This window comes from Schistocerca gregaria, chromosome 4 (genome assembly GCF_023897955.1).
Source record: "Schistocerca gregaria isolate iqSchGreg1 chromosome 4, iqSchGreg1.2, whole genome shotgun sequence".
Lineage (NCBI taxonomy): Eukaryota > Metazoa > Arthropoda > Insecta > Orthoptera > Acrididae > Schistocerca > Schistocerca gregaria.
This window is the reverse complement of record NC_064923.1, coordinates 785,322,153-785,335,355: the sequence shown is the minus strand read 5'-3', so window position 1 is coordinate 785,335,355 and position 13,203 is coordinate 785,322,153. Positions and strand designations below refer to the sequence as shown.

The 13,203-nt window shown below is 42.3% G+C and overlaps 1 protein-coding gene across 2 annotated transcripts in view; it reads right to left on the bottom strand.

The window, feature by feature from the left end:
- LOC126267435 (evolutionarily conserved signaling intermediate in Toll pathway, mitochondrial) overlaps positions 1 to 13,203 on the bottom strand; it is a 104,510-nt gene that overhangs the window by 10,030 nt on the left and 81,277 nt on the right. The gene's annotated exons all lie outside the window — the stretch shown is intronic.

Here is a 13,203-nt window from a genome sequence, read left to right as displayed (position 1 = left end):
CACCTGTCTCATACATCTTGCTCACCAGATGGTAGAGTTTTGTCAGTACAGGCTCTCCCAAGGCCGTCTGTAGTTCTAATGGAATGTTGTCTACTCCCGGGGCCTTGTTTCGACTCTTTCAGTGCTTTGTCAAGCTCTTTATGCAGTATTGTATCTCCCATTTCATCTTCATCTACATCCTCTTCCAGAATGATATTTTTACTCTGCAGCGTAGTGTGTGCTGATATGAAACTTCAATTTGCATAATATTGTCCTCAAGTGCATTGCCCTTGTATAGACCCTCTATATACTCCTTCCACCTTTCTGCTTTCCCTTCTTTGCTTAGAACTGGGTTTCCATCTGAGCTCTTGATATTCATGCAAGTTGTTCTCTTTTCTCCAAAGGTCTCTTATTTTCCTGCTTAACCATTTTGCACTTCCTGCCGATATTTTTGAGACGTTTGTATTCCTTTTTGCCTGCTTCATTTACTGCATTTTTATATTTTCTCCTTTAATCAATTAAATTCAATACACCTTCTGTTACCCATGGATTTGTACTAGCCCTCGTCTGTTTACCTACTTGATCCTCTGCTGCCTTCACTACTACATCCCTCAGATTTAGGTTAGAGAATCCCCTACCTAGGCCTGACAAGACACCCCCTGAGACACGGCAAGGTAGAAGTAGGCAAAATGCAACAGGTGATAACAATATTAATGTATTAATAGTAAACTGCAGGAGCGTCTATAGAAAGGTCCCAGAACTGCTCTCATTAATAAACGGTCACAACGCCCATATAGTACTAGGGACAGAAAGTTGGCTGAAACCAGACGTAAACAGTAATGAAATCCTAAACTCGGACTGGAATGTATACCGCAGAGACAGGCTGGACAGTGAAGGGGGAGGCGTGTTTATAACGATAAGAAGTGCAATAATATCGAAGGAAATTGACGGAGATCCGAAATGTGAAATGATTTGGGTGAAGGTCACAGTTAAAGCAGACTCAGACATGGTAATTTAATTGGATGTCTCTATAGGCCCCCGGGCTCAGCAGCTGTTGTGGCTCAGCACCTGAAGAATAATTTGGAAAATATTTCGAGTAGATTTCCCCACCATGTTGTAGTTCTGGGTGGAGATTTTAATTTGCCGGATATAGAATGGGAGACTCAAACGTTCATAACGAGTGGCAGGGACAAAGAATCCAGTGAAATTTTTTAAAGTGCTTTATCTGAAAACTACCTTGAGCAGTTAAACAGAGAACCGACTCGTGACGACAACATATTAGACCTTCTGGTGACAAACAGACCTGAACTATTTGAAACAGTTAATGCAGAACAGGGAATCAGCGATCATAAAGCGGTTACTGCATCGACGTTTTCAGCCTTAAATAGAAATATTAAAAAAGTTAGGAAGATTTTTCTGTTTAGCAAAAGTGACAAAAAGCAGATTGCAGAGTACCTGACGGCTCAACACAAAAGTTTTGTCTCAAGTACAGATAGTGTTGAGGATCAGTGGACCAAGTTCAAAACCATCGTACAATATGCGTTAGATGAGTATGTGCCAAGCAAGATCGTAAGAGATGGGAAAGAGCCACCGTGGTACAACAACCGAGTTAGAAAACTGCTGCGGAAGCAAAGGGAACTTCACAGCAAACATAAACATAGCCAAAGCCTTGCACACAAACAAAAATTACGCGAAGCGAAATGTAGTGTAAGGAGGGCTATGCGAGAGGCGTTCAATGAATTCAAAAGTACCGTTCTATGTACTGACTTGGCAAAAAATCCAAAGAAATTTTGGTCTTATGTCAAAGCGGTAGGTGGATCAAAACAAAATGTCCAGACACTCTGTGACTAAAATGGTACTGAAACAGAGGATGACAGACTAAAGGCCGAATTACTAAATGTCTTCTTCCAAAGCTGTTTCACAGAGGAAGACTGCACTGTGCTTCCTTCTCTAGATTGTCGCACAGTTGACAAAATGGTAGATATCGAAGTAGACGACAGAGGGATAGAGAAGCAATTAAAATCGCTCAAAAGAGGAAAGGCCACTGGTCCTGATGGAATACCAGTTCGATTTTACACAGAGTACGCGAAGGAACTTGCCCCCCTTCTTGCAGCGGTGTACCGTAGGTCTCTAGAAGAGCGAAGCGTTCCAAAGGATTGAAAAAGGGCACAGGTCATCCCGTTTTCAAGAAGGGACGTCGAACAGATGTGCAGAACTATAGACCTATATCTCTAACGTTGATCAGTTGTAGAATTTTGGAACACGTATTATGTTCGAGTATAATGTCTTTTCTGGAGACTAGAAATCTACTCGGTAGAAATCGGCACGGGTTTCAAAAAAGATGGTCGTGTGAAACCCAGCTCGCGCTATTCGTCCATGAGACTCAGAGGGCCATAGACACGAGTTCAGAGATAGATGCCGTGTTTCTTGACTTCCACAAGGCATTCGATACAGTTCCCCACAGTTGTTTAATGAACAAAGTAAGAGCATATGGACTATCAGACCAATTGTGTGATTGGATTGAGGAGTTCCTAGATAACAGAACAGAGCATGTCATTCTCAATGGAGAGAAGTCTTCCGAAGTAAGAGTGATTTCAGGTGTGCCGCAGGGGAGTGTCATAGGACCGTTGCTATTTACAATATATATAAATGACCTGGTGGATGCCATCGAAAGTTCACTGAGGCTTTTTGCAGATGATGCTGTGGTGTATCAAGAGGTTGCAACTATGGAAAATTGTACTGAACTGCAGGGGGATCTGCAGCGAATTGACGCATGGTGCACGGAATGGCAATTGTATCTCAATGTAGACAAGTGTAATGTGCTGTGAATACATAGAAAGATAGATCCCTTATCATTTAGCTACAAAATAGCAGATCAGCAACTGGAAGCAGTTACTTCCAAAAAATATCTAGGAGTACGCATTAGGAGTGATTTAAACTGGAATGATCATATAAAGTTGATCGTCGGTAAAGCAGATACCAGACTGAGATTCATTGGAAGAATCCTAAGGAAAAGCAATCCGAAAACAAAGGAAGTAGGTTACAGTACGCTTGTTCGCCCACTGCTTGAATACTGCTCAGCAGTGTGGGATCTGTACCAGATAGGGTTGATAGAAGAGAGAGAGAAGATCCAACGGAGAGCAGCGCGCTTCGTTACAGGATCATTTAGTAATCATGAAAGCGTTACGGAGATGATAGATGAACTCCAGTGGAAGACTCTGCAGGAGAGACAATCACTAGCTTGGTACGGGCTTTTGTTAAAGTTTTGACAACATACCTTCACCGAAGAGTAAAGCGTATATTGCTCCCTCCTACGTATATCTCGTGAAGAGACCACGAGGATAAAATCAGAGAGATTAGAGCCCACACAGAAGCATGCCGACAATCCTCCTTTCCACGAATAATACGAGACTGGAATAGAAGAGAGAACCAATAGAGTTACTCAGGGTACCCTCCACCACACACTGTCATGTGACTTGCGGAGTATGGATGTAGATGCCCATTCTTCTTTTACTGTATTTCTTTCCCCCTTACCTGTCAATTGTTCCCTTACCCTCTCCCTGAAACTCTGTACAACCTCTGGTTTAGTCAGTTTATCTAGACACCACCTCCTTAAATTCCCAACTTTTTTCAGTTTCTTCAGTTTTAATCTACAGTTCATAACCTACAGATTGTGGTCAGAGTCCACATCTGCCCCTGGAAATGTCTTACAATTTAAAACCAGGTTCCTAAATCCCTGTCTTACCATTATATAATCTATCTGATACTTTCTAGTATCTCCAGGATTCTTCCATGTATACAACCTTCTTTTATGATTCTTGAACCAAGTGTTTGCTATGATTAAGTTATGCTCTGTGCAAAATTCCACCAGACGGCTTGCTCTTTCATTTCTTACACCCAATCCATATTCACCTGCTACATTTCCTTCTCTCCTTTTTCCTACTCTCTAATTCCAGTCACCCATGACTATTAAGTTTTTGTCTCCTTTCACTACCTGAATAATTTCTTTTATCTCATCATACATTTCATCAATTTCTTCATCACCTGCAAAGCTACTTGGCATATAAACATGTACTACTGTAGTAGGTGTGGGCTTCGTATCTATCTTGGCCACAATAATGCGTTCACTATGCTGTTTGTAGTAGCTTAAACGTAGTCCTCTTTTTTTTTTTTTTTTTAAACCTACTCCTGCATTACCCCTATTTGATTTTGTATTTATAACCCTCTATTCACCTGACCGAAAGTCTTGTGCCTCCTGCCATTGAACTTCACTAATTCCCATTATATCTAACTTTAACCTATTCGTTTCCCTTTTTAAATTTTCTAACCTACCTACCCGATTAAGGGATCTCACATTCCACATTCCGATCCGTAGAACGCCAGTTTTCTTTCTCCTGATAACGACGTCCCTCTTGAGTAGTCCCCGCCCGGAGATCCGAATGGGGGACTATTTTATCTCCGGAATATTTTACCCAAGACAACGCCATCATCATTTAACCATACAGTAAAGCTGCATGCCCTCGGAAAAAATTACGGCTGTAGTTTCCCCCTGCTTTCAGCTGTTCACAGTACAGGCACAGCAAGGCTGTTTTGGTTAGTTTTACAAGGTCAGATCAGTCAATCATCCAGACTGTTGCCCCTCCAACTACTGAAAAGTCTGCTGCCCCTCTTCAGGAACCACACATTTGTCTGGCCTCTTAACAGATACCCCTCTGTCGTGGTTGCACCTACGGTACGGCCATCTGTATCGCTGAGGCACGCAAGCCTCCCCACCAACGGCAGGGTCCATTGTTCATGAGGGGATTAATTTTCTTAGGAGGACAAATAATCTGTCTTGTACCCCATCAACCCAGGACTCCTCCTATTTTACTGGATATAGCGCCACAAAAAGGAAGAACCGCAATTGATGGTTCATCCTGTGAGTGTGCAGCATTTTCAAGTTTCCTTTTCTTGGAGAACACTGCCTTTATATCGTGTGTACCATAACCATTCTTTTGGAACACATACTTCAAATGGTTAATTTAGAACTTCAAATGGTCCTTGTCAGAAACAGTTTTTGCTCTTTATACAAACGTGTTCAAAATGGCTGTCTTCTGAACAATGTTGATGGAAACTCTGTGCATGAAAATATAAATTAGTACGTGTTGGCTTTCAGTACACAAGGGTGGCCTAGACGCGCTCCGCCTGTTGTCTTACTAAAACATCTAAGAATGGCAAGTTTCCTTCCTTCTCCATCTTGACAGTGAACCAGATGTTTGGATGCATGCTGTTCGTGTGTTCCATGAATTGTTCGAGAGGAGCTGAGAAATGTGGCCAGACCATAAATGTATCGTCAACATAATGATAAAATAAGGATGGACAGAGGGGAGCCTAAAATTTAATGCATGTACCTCAAAATTCTTCATAAAAAGGTCAGCCAATAATGAAGGCAATGGAGAGCCCATTGTTACATCACGTTTCATTTCATAAAATTTACTACCATACAAGAAGTAGGTGGTCATCATCAATTGCCAGAAAAACTTTATAGTTTCAGGCGGAAAAAGATCCACCAACATTTTCAAAGTGTCCTCCACAGGAACTTTAGAAAACAGCAATACCACATCCAGGCTGACTAAAATATCATTTGGACCAACTCTAATCTGTTTGATGTTGTCAATGAATATCTGGGAGTTTTTGATGTGATGTTCACAACAGCTGAATACAGGAATCATCAACTGTTAGGTATTTGGCCAGCTTGTAAGTAGGGGAACCAATTGCACTGACAATAGGTCTCAAGGCAGCATTATCCTTGTGGATCTTCAGTAGTCCGTACAACCTGGGAGGTCTAGGAGCTCAGTCTCCGAGATTTTTCTTATCATCATCTGGAAGATGGGAATTCTTCAGTAGCTCCATAGTTTTTCTGTTGTACATCAGATCTGTTTCCCGTTTAAAGCATTTATATGTGTTGTCCTTCAATACTGATGTCATTTTGCTATGATATTCAATAGTATTAAGAATGATGGTGGCATTTCCTTTGCCAGGTGGTAATACAACAAAACCTTCATTTCTCCGACGTAAATGGAGCCCACCTCTCTCCTCTCTACAGATATTCGATTTGGCAGACTTAGCTGAGGCCAAAAATCGACTGGTAATAAGCCTCACTTCGTCGGCATCGTCCTCACTGATAAGATCCACGATGGGTATAGTATGTGGTGCAGGAGCAAAATTCAAACCTTTATTAAGAGACCAGATAGCTCCTTTGTCCAGGTTCTTGTCTGACAGGTTGACAACAGTGCATGCTGTTTCAAACGATGACTCTGATCTTTGCATACCTGCAAGATGCTCAAATTTCTTTACTTGTTTAGCCGATGTATTGCTAAGATGAGCTTTTTGATGAGCAGCCGTCATCATGAGAAAACTGTAGATAACAAAAGATGACAACTATATAAACTGTGTGCATTAAAATCCAGTTAATACCTTGTGTCTCATAACCTTTCTTTGACAATCGCCTGGCTGGCCTTCCATAATATATATTTCATTCGAACTGACTTGATATGCTGTTTAACCACAGCAAACTTAGGCACAGTCTCCTTATCGTGACAGCGTTGCAGACATGCCAAATTACTCCGCAATTGTGCATATTTGACGCGCAGCTTCCCCAGTTGATGAAACGGGCATGCAATGTGCTCCCCATAGAGGAAAGTAATATGTATTCGTACAATTTCCAACCACTGTGCAGGACACCACTGGCATATAAAAATAGAGAAATTGGCAATTGTGGAGCACAGCCTCACTAACAAACATAAAATACTGTTTGACGGAACAAATAATTTGTCCCATGCATCCACTTACTGGGATTCTGTTATTAAGGAGGCTGTTGAAATACGAGTGAGCGAGAAGAACTTTAAATGTGATAGCAAATATTGTCTGAGCAGTGCAGGGAAATGAGAGCTCGATGCAGAGAAGCAGCAGAGACATTCCTTGCAGTTTTTACATTCCCACAGAAGCAGTGGCACCACCAGTGCAGACACTGACACCTTCTGCAACAGCAGTACATAATCGCCAATCAATCACAAGCCGACCAATCAGGAGCCGCCCGTCCATGGGCTGTATAAGGCCACCACAGCAGCAGTGAAAACAGTCAGTTGCTGCTGACGATGACGATGGAGGCTATCGTCAAAAGCTCGAGATTTTATTGCGAATTAATGCTACAAGAAATCTGAGAATGTATTACGTATCAGTGCTGTCGTGAAAGACTTGACTTTCTAACTCAATGTCAGTTTCTTAACCCTCTGTCTTTTATGAGAATGGTGCACTGTCATCGGTTTGTTACAGTGATCGCAAAGTGGTGTAGGGCTGCCAGTCAACAGACAATGATGGTGGTTGAAAAGACAGTGCCCGATATACAGTCTAGTTAAAGCCATCACCTGATGATGAGACGGTCCTAAGGAAGCCATCTGATCCATTGGGAGGTTTAAACTCCCTGAGCTCATTCTCACAGACAGATGACCAGTGTCCATTCCAAAGTGATAGAATGTTCCCATGTATAGATATATTAATATCTTCTGAGGGGACATGGCAACTAAAAGGTCGGGGTGTCGACTGACAGCCTCAGAATAAGAAGAAAAAAATAGGAGCCTCATTCCCAACACACTAACGTATCAAAGAACCAATACAAACACCACACCAGCGGCAGCATCAATGAGCTAAGAAAGGTATACCTGGATTTGCTGTACGTGTACTGCACATGAAAACTGCTGAGCACTCAGAGGATCATGGCATTAAAAACATTTATCGAGTCTGTGTCACCAAGCATGTGGCCTGACAAATGGGAAGCCGCTCTGCTGTGAAAATAAGAGTACAGGTCTAAAAGGCAATACCTAAAATCCTTTTCACCAATAACAGACGTGCATCCAATACCTCTGTTATCCTTGGAGCCACCAGCATAAATGAAGGTGGTCTTTCAAACTCCAGAAATGTCGAGCAAATGACTGAAGCTGGACTAATATTCTTTGGAAGTGAAGTAAGTCCAAAAAGGACCTCTGCACAAAGCCATGGAATGGAAGGTGTCTCAGCCCTTCATAATGCAGCAAGAAGTATGTACAAAAGCTTTCGAAGCAGAACACAAAAGTAAATTCTGGGAGACAACAAAGAAGCAGAGTGACTCATACTCACGGTCAAGGTAGATATCAAAGACGGAAACATATTTCCTGGGCACACAGGACAATCAGCAAGTGTATTTGCTGTTGAGAACATCATGGTGGAGTGACAGTGGGAGTCCAGCTGCTTCCACATAAAGACTCATAACTTGACTGGTAGAGAATGCCAAACAGATCCCCTTATGATGAAATGTGTTACAGTGATGCAAAGCGGATGGTTGTGCAGGTGAATATACAACACACCATTATACCAGCTTTGATCAAAGGATAGATACAAACAATGGAGAACTGTGCGGCCGACTCCTCATGAGGTGTAAGTCAGAAAGTGTAGGACATTCAGAGAACAGAGGCAGGGGGCTGCCAGGTAGGGCATACGGGAGGACCAACATAGCTTTCTATCAAACATTAATCCTAAGAACTTAGTGGTTTTAGTGGATGAAAGAGAAGCTGAACCAAGAAAAAGGATGGTGGACGGTGTTACAGTGTAACGAAAGTGCCGGCACGAAGATGAAGATCAAAAGAGCAGAGACAGCTGCGAGACATCAGCCAACAGCACACTGAGTAGGACATCACCACAACAGGAGCGGCCGGCCTCTACCCAGAGAGAATGTAAGTGTCACTACTGCCAGCCATGGCCGGACAGCAGAAGACAGGTAGTAGCAGACCTGGACTAGAAACCACATTGTACATAGTGAAAGACATCGATTGTTGCATCTCGCTAATTGTTTGAGACACGTTCTTGTAAACCAAAGTTAAGTATTGTCAATCTACTTTATTGTAATAAAATGATTAATGTGATTTGCTTGAATTGTTGTATAGGTATCTGAGAAAGCAGCAACCTTTAGGCACTCTATAAGAGACGAGTGCGCAAGACCCCAAAGAAGCAACTAATTTCACCACCAGAAATTCATACACATGGTTTTTTTTTGTGAAAAAGTGGAAGCCATTATCTATGCTCCTATAGTGGAGATAGTCGAAACAGCACAAAGTTATTGCTCAAGTGAATAGGTTAACCGAGAGCTGCAATTGACCACAATATCATAGCTGTAGAAAGAGTCTGAGATATCTGGTGGGAAAGAGTCAATAGGTGGGTTTATTGCTATAGGAAATAAGATTATACTTAGCATAGAGTCATAGGTAACCTATTCTGAAGAAAAATGTCTGGTAGCATAAACCCACATGTGCATTAAAAGCCCAGCCATTTTAAAAACTCTCAAATAAATTGAGCAAGGGGCTTCAGAAGACCCAAATTCGCATTGTACGAAGGACGTCCACACTCCGACAAGTAAGTGTCATAGGCCTTTTGCATATAAAAGAATTTAGCTTCAGTGTGACACTTCCCCAGAAAGTTGTCCATGATGTGAGTCAACAAAGTGGCAAGGAGGTCAACTGTTGAGTGACAATGTCTACAAAAGCCACACTGGATGTTTGTTGACAATTCCTGAGACCCATGTCACCATACCAGCTGCACACTGTTCATCCAACTCATTACCTTGCAGACACTACTGATGAGGAAAATGGAATGTTGCCTGTCTTCACCACACACAGGTACATGGATTACAGTGGCTTTGCACCAATGTACAGCAAATGTGCTATTCTTCGGATACAATTGTTAGTATTGGGGAGAAAGTGCTTGTCAGCAGGAGATAGGTGCTGCAACATCTGAATGTGGATGTCATATGGTCCCAGAGTTGAGGAGCATGACACTGAAAAGGCATACTCCAGTTCATCACAGTAAAAGCAGTCTTGTAGTATTCTCAATCATAGGAAGTGAAAGACATTTCCCAAGCATCGGCCACTCACTTCTGAGGTGGAAGGCAGAACAGTAATGTGCAGAGTTTGAGACCACTGAAGCACTGGCTCGAGGACCGATAAAAGATATTTTTCACAAAAGTAAAACCAGGTATCTGGAGATAGACCTTTCCACTGCAACATGACAAAGTATATTCCAAACAACAAAAGAAGTATTAAAGGAAAGTCCAAGCAAAAATCTCAGAAATATTACAAAAAGGACAGATTGTAGAAATTTGGCCAAAGGCGAAGTGGATCACCCTCTGGCACAACATGCTTAATTTCAATGGCAGGTTCACAATCTGGGCCATGTGGATCCTCCCCTCAACCAGCAGCTTTCCTGCACTGTGCAGGTGGGAGTCACCCTTAAAACACATTATCTGCTCCTGAAACTGTCTCAGCCTCAACCTACAGTAGCCTACTGTCCCCACATTCTCCATCCAACAGTTTCCACCCAGTCTATTACCACCTCCCAATTCACATTCCCTCAGCCACAATGTGCACCACTCTCTGCTTGTCTCCTTTTTCACTCCCTGCTGCTTCCCAACACTGAGCCTGGCAGACCTGTCTTGCCACCATTTAGTTCCTGCATTCTCCACCAAGCAGTGCTCACTTCCCCACCCTCATACCTTACTGTCCATCTCCCTTTCCTGACCCTCTCTGGATTGGTACTTCCATTCGACACAGTTGTATTCTGATCGGAGTGGCTGGAGGTAGTGGTCATGTGCTTACTAGTGTGAATGTGTGTGTTCCTTATGAAGAAGGCTTTGGCCTAAAGGTCAATATGTAACAGTCTCGTCATTATGCCTGCCTGCAACTCAACAAGTCATCTTTATGGTGAGTAGCAATCTCTCTCTTTCATACTATTAATAAAAGGCAGAGTAAAACATTTAGAAGAATTAACAAAAGAGGAAAATGTTCTGGCTATGAAACAGTTGACATTGAGAATAATGTTGACTAAGTACTCTATCTAGTCTTCACTGCTGCAGAATTATTATTTGTCGCCCTGAGGATGGAAGTCCACCTCATGTGGATGTAGTGACGCTCATCTGAAATCCGAGTGTGACAATGCACAACCCACTCACCAGTTGGAGTAGCTATCATACTGAATTTAAACACAAGCAAATATTTCTTGTACATAATTTGTTTACTAACCACATACAAGCCACGTGCAAGATGACTTGACAGCTTTCTAAAGCTGTGTGGAGGCTCTTCTCCTCATTGGCGACATTGACTCTGATGCCCTATGTGAACTGATGCTGCATATATTCCATCGGAGTTTAGCAATTTTTAAGACCAACAGCTGTTAACTGCATATTAGGGGCGATTATCTTGGCAGCTTCACAGTGCCTGGTTTTGTATGCATTGGACTACAGCATTCAGACGCAGGAGGATCCTGCTCCATTATTTCTTCAGAGATATGGTTTTTTTTTTTTATCAGCTGTCTCTATGGCAGAGAAACAGTTGGTGATTCACACTAGAGATTCACTGGGTGACGTTTTTGTACAGGACTCTCAGAGACAGAATAGGGGCAGGAAAATTTCTTTTTATTTGTTTTATCATTTGCTTTGCATTTTTTGGACAAGAAGGGCGAGATTAGTGTTTAACATTTCATCAACAATGAAGTCATTAGAGACAGAGCACGAGCTCAGATAACTGAAGGATAAGGAATGAAATCATCGATGCCCTTTCAAAGCAACCATTCCAGTGTTTTCTTGAAGCAATTTGGAGAAATCACGGGAAATCCAAATGAGGATGACCATATGTGCGTTTGAACCATTGTCTTCCGAAATGTGAGTCCAGTGTCATAAACACTGGTCCACCTCACGTGGCGTTGGACAAGGATCTGGACTTTTGCTTGCCAAAGAGAAGCAAATCATCATCTCTGAAGTATTATCTCCTAAATTTTAGTACTTCTGTATGAGTCACACCTCCATGTGTGGGTGAACGTTTTATATCACGTTGTGCAGATATAGTGGTGTTAGACAAGGATGGTACTTTAGTCCTCAGAGATTTTACAACTGGGTGCTAAACTGGAGGTCACAGGTCTGTGTGGTCATATCCTTCCATTGGTTGGTAGCCACGATAGTGAGAGTGGTGTTATGGAATGATTTGGGTGGTGTATATTTTCAGAGCAGCAGTAAGAGGGGCCTCTACCCTCACTCAGATCTCCTACATAGACTGATCATCAAGGTACACAGGGCATTTGCAGGACAAATTGGCATGGCATCCTGTACAGTTAATACTAGGAGGCGGCGGAGGGTGTTTGTAGACTCCCTCACATGCTCCTCTTTTACTGGCAGCAGTTTTATGGGACATGTACGATCAAAATTTTGACACTGGTAGCAATGGATCAGTTCTGTTGTATAGGGTTTTATGTTGATGACCTAAGAGACTGGATCGATCTTCAGTGGCAGCTCCACCCAACTGAATGTAATAAGAAAGAGTCCACACATGCACTAATTTGGCACCTATCACCTTGGTAACCCAATGGACTACTCGTATGCCACAATCAGAAAGAGAACATTTGATTTCTTCCTCAGTCAGAATGTCAAGATTCATCACTTTCTTGACTTCATTCCATTTTAGTTTGCCATACGGTGGCTTTGTGAGTCTTTTGGTGTACTCATTGCAGTCTGATTGTCCACTACTGTCAGCATATCTGATGACGAGCTCTTTCCTTCTGGGTGTTCGTCTTATTGGGATACTTAACATGGCTTAATGACTATCCTTGTCACCCCATCTCCAGACTGAGTGACTGGCTGGCGGTTGAGGAGGTACCAGAGCTCTGGCACTCACTGGCCTCCACTAGGGACCACATGTGGCCCTTCCTCTCAGCCCGAGTACCATGATTAATGAAGTTAGTTAGTCACCTTTTACATGTTTAACACGTGAGCTGGCCTTCAGGAAAGCATGCAAGTTAGGTGGCGATTAGGAAGACCGACACTGAAACAGAGTATAAAAAAACAACCAGGAGGAGGACAGCCTGGGAAAGAATAGTAGAAGGGTAGACTTGCTGCACACGCAAAGTAGTAATATTGAAACTTCTGAAGCCCCGTTGTTTGTTAAGCGCATACTCTAAAGAGTTGTGAATAGGGGTGGGGGCAGAGTGATCAGAAAGTTAGTTATACTGTTCAGTTACCTAATAATGATTTCTCTGACAGTGATCCTTAAAATTATGGCTGTACCATTTTGAGCTCTACAATGAAATGCGGTGTTAGTAGTAGCCTAAGCGATTATATAATTTAAGATCTTATGATACTCGTTTCACATTACATCTCAGCTTTTATAATGT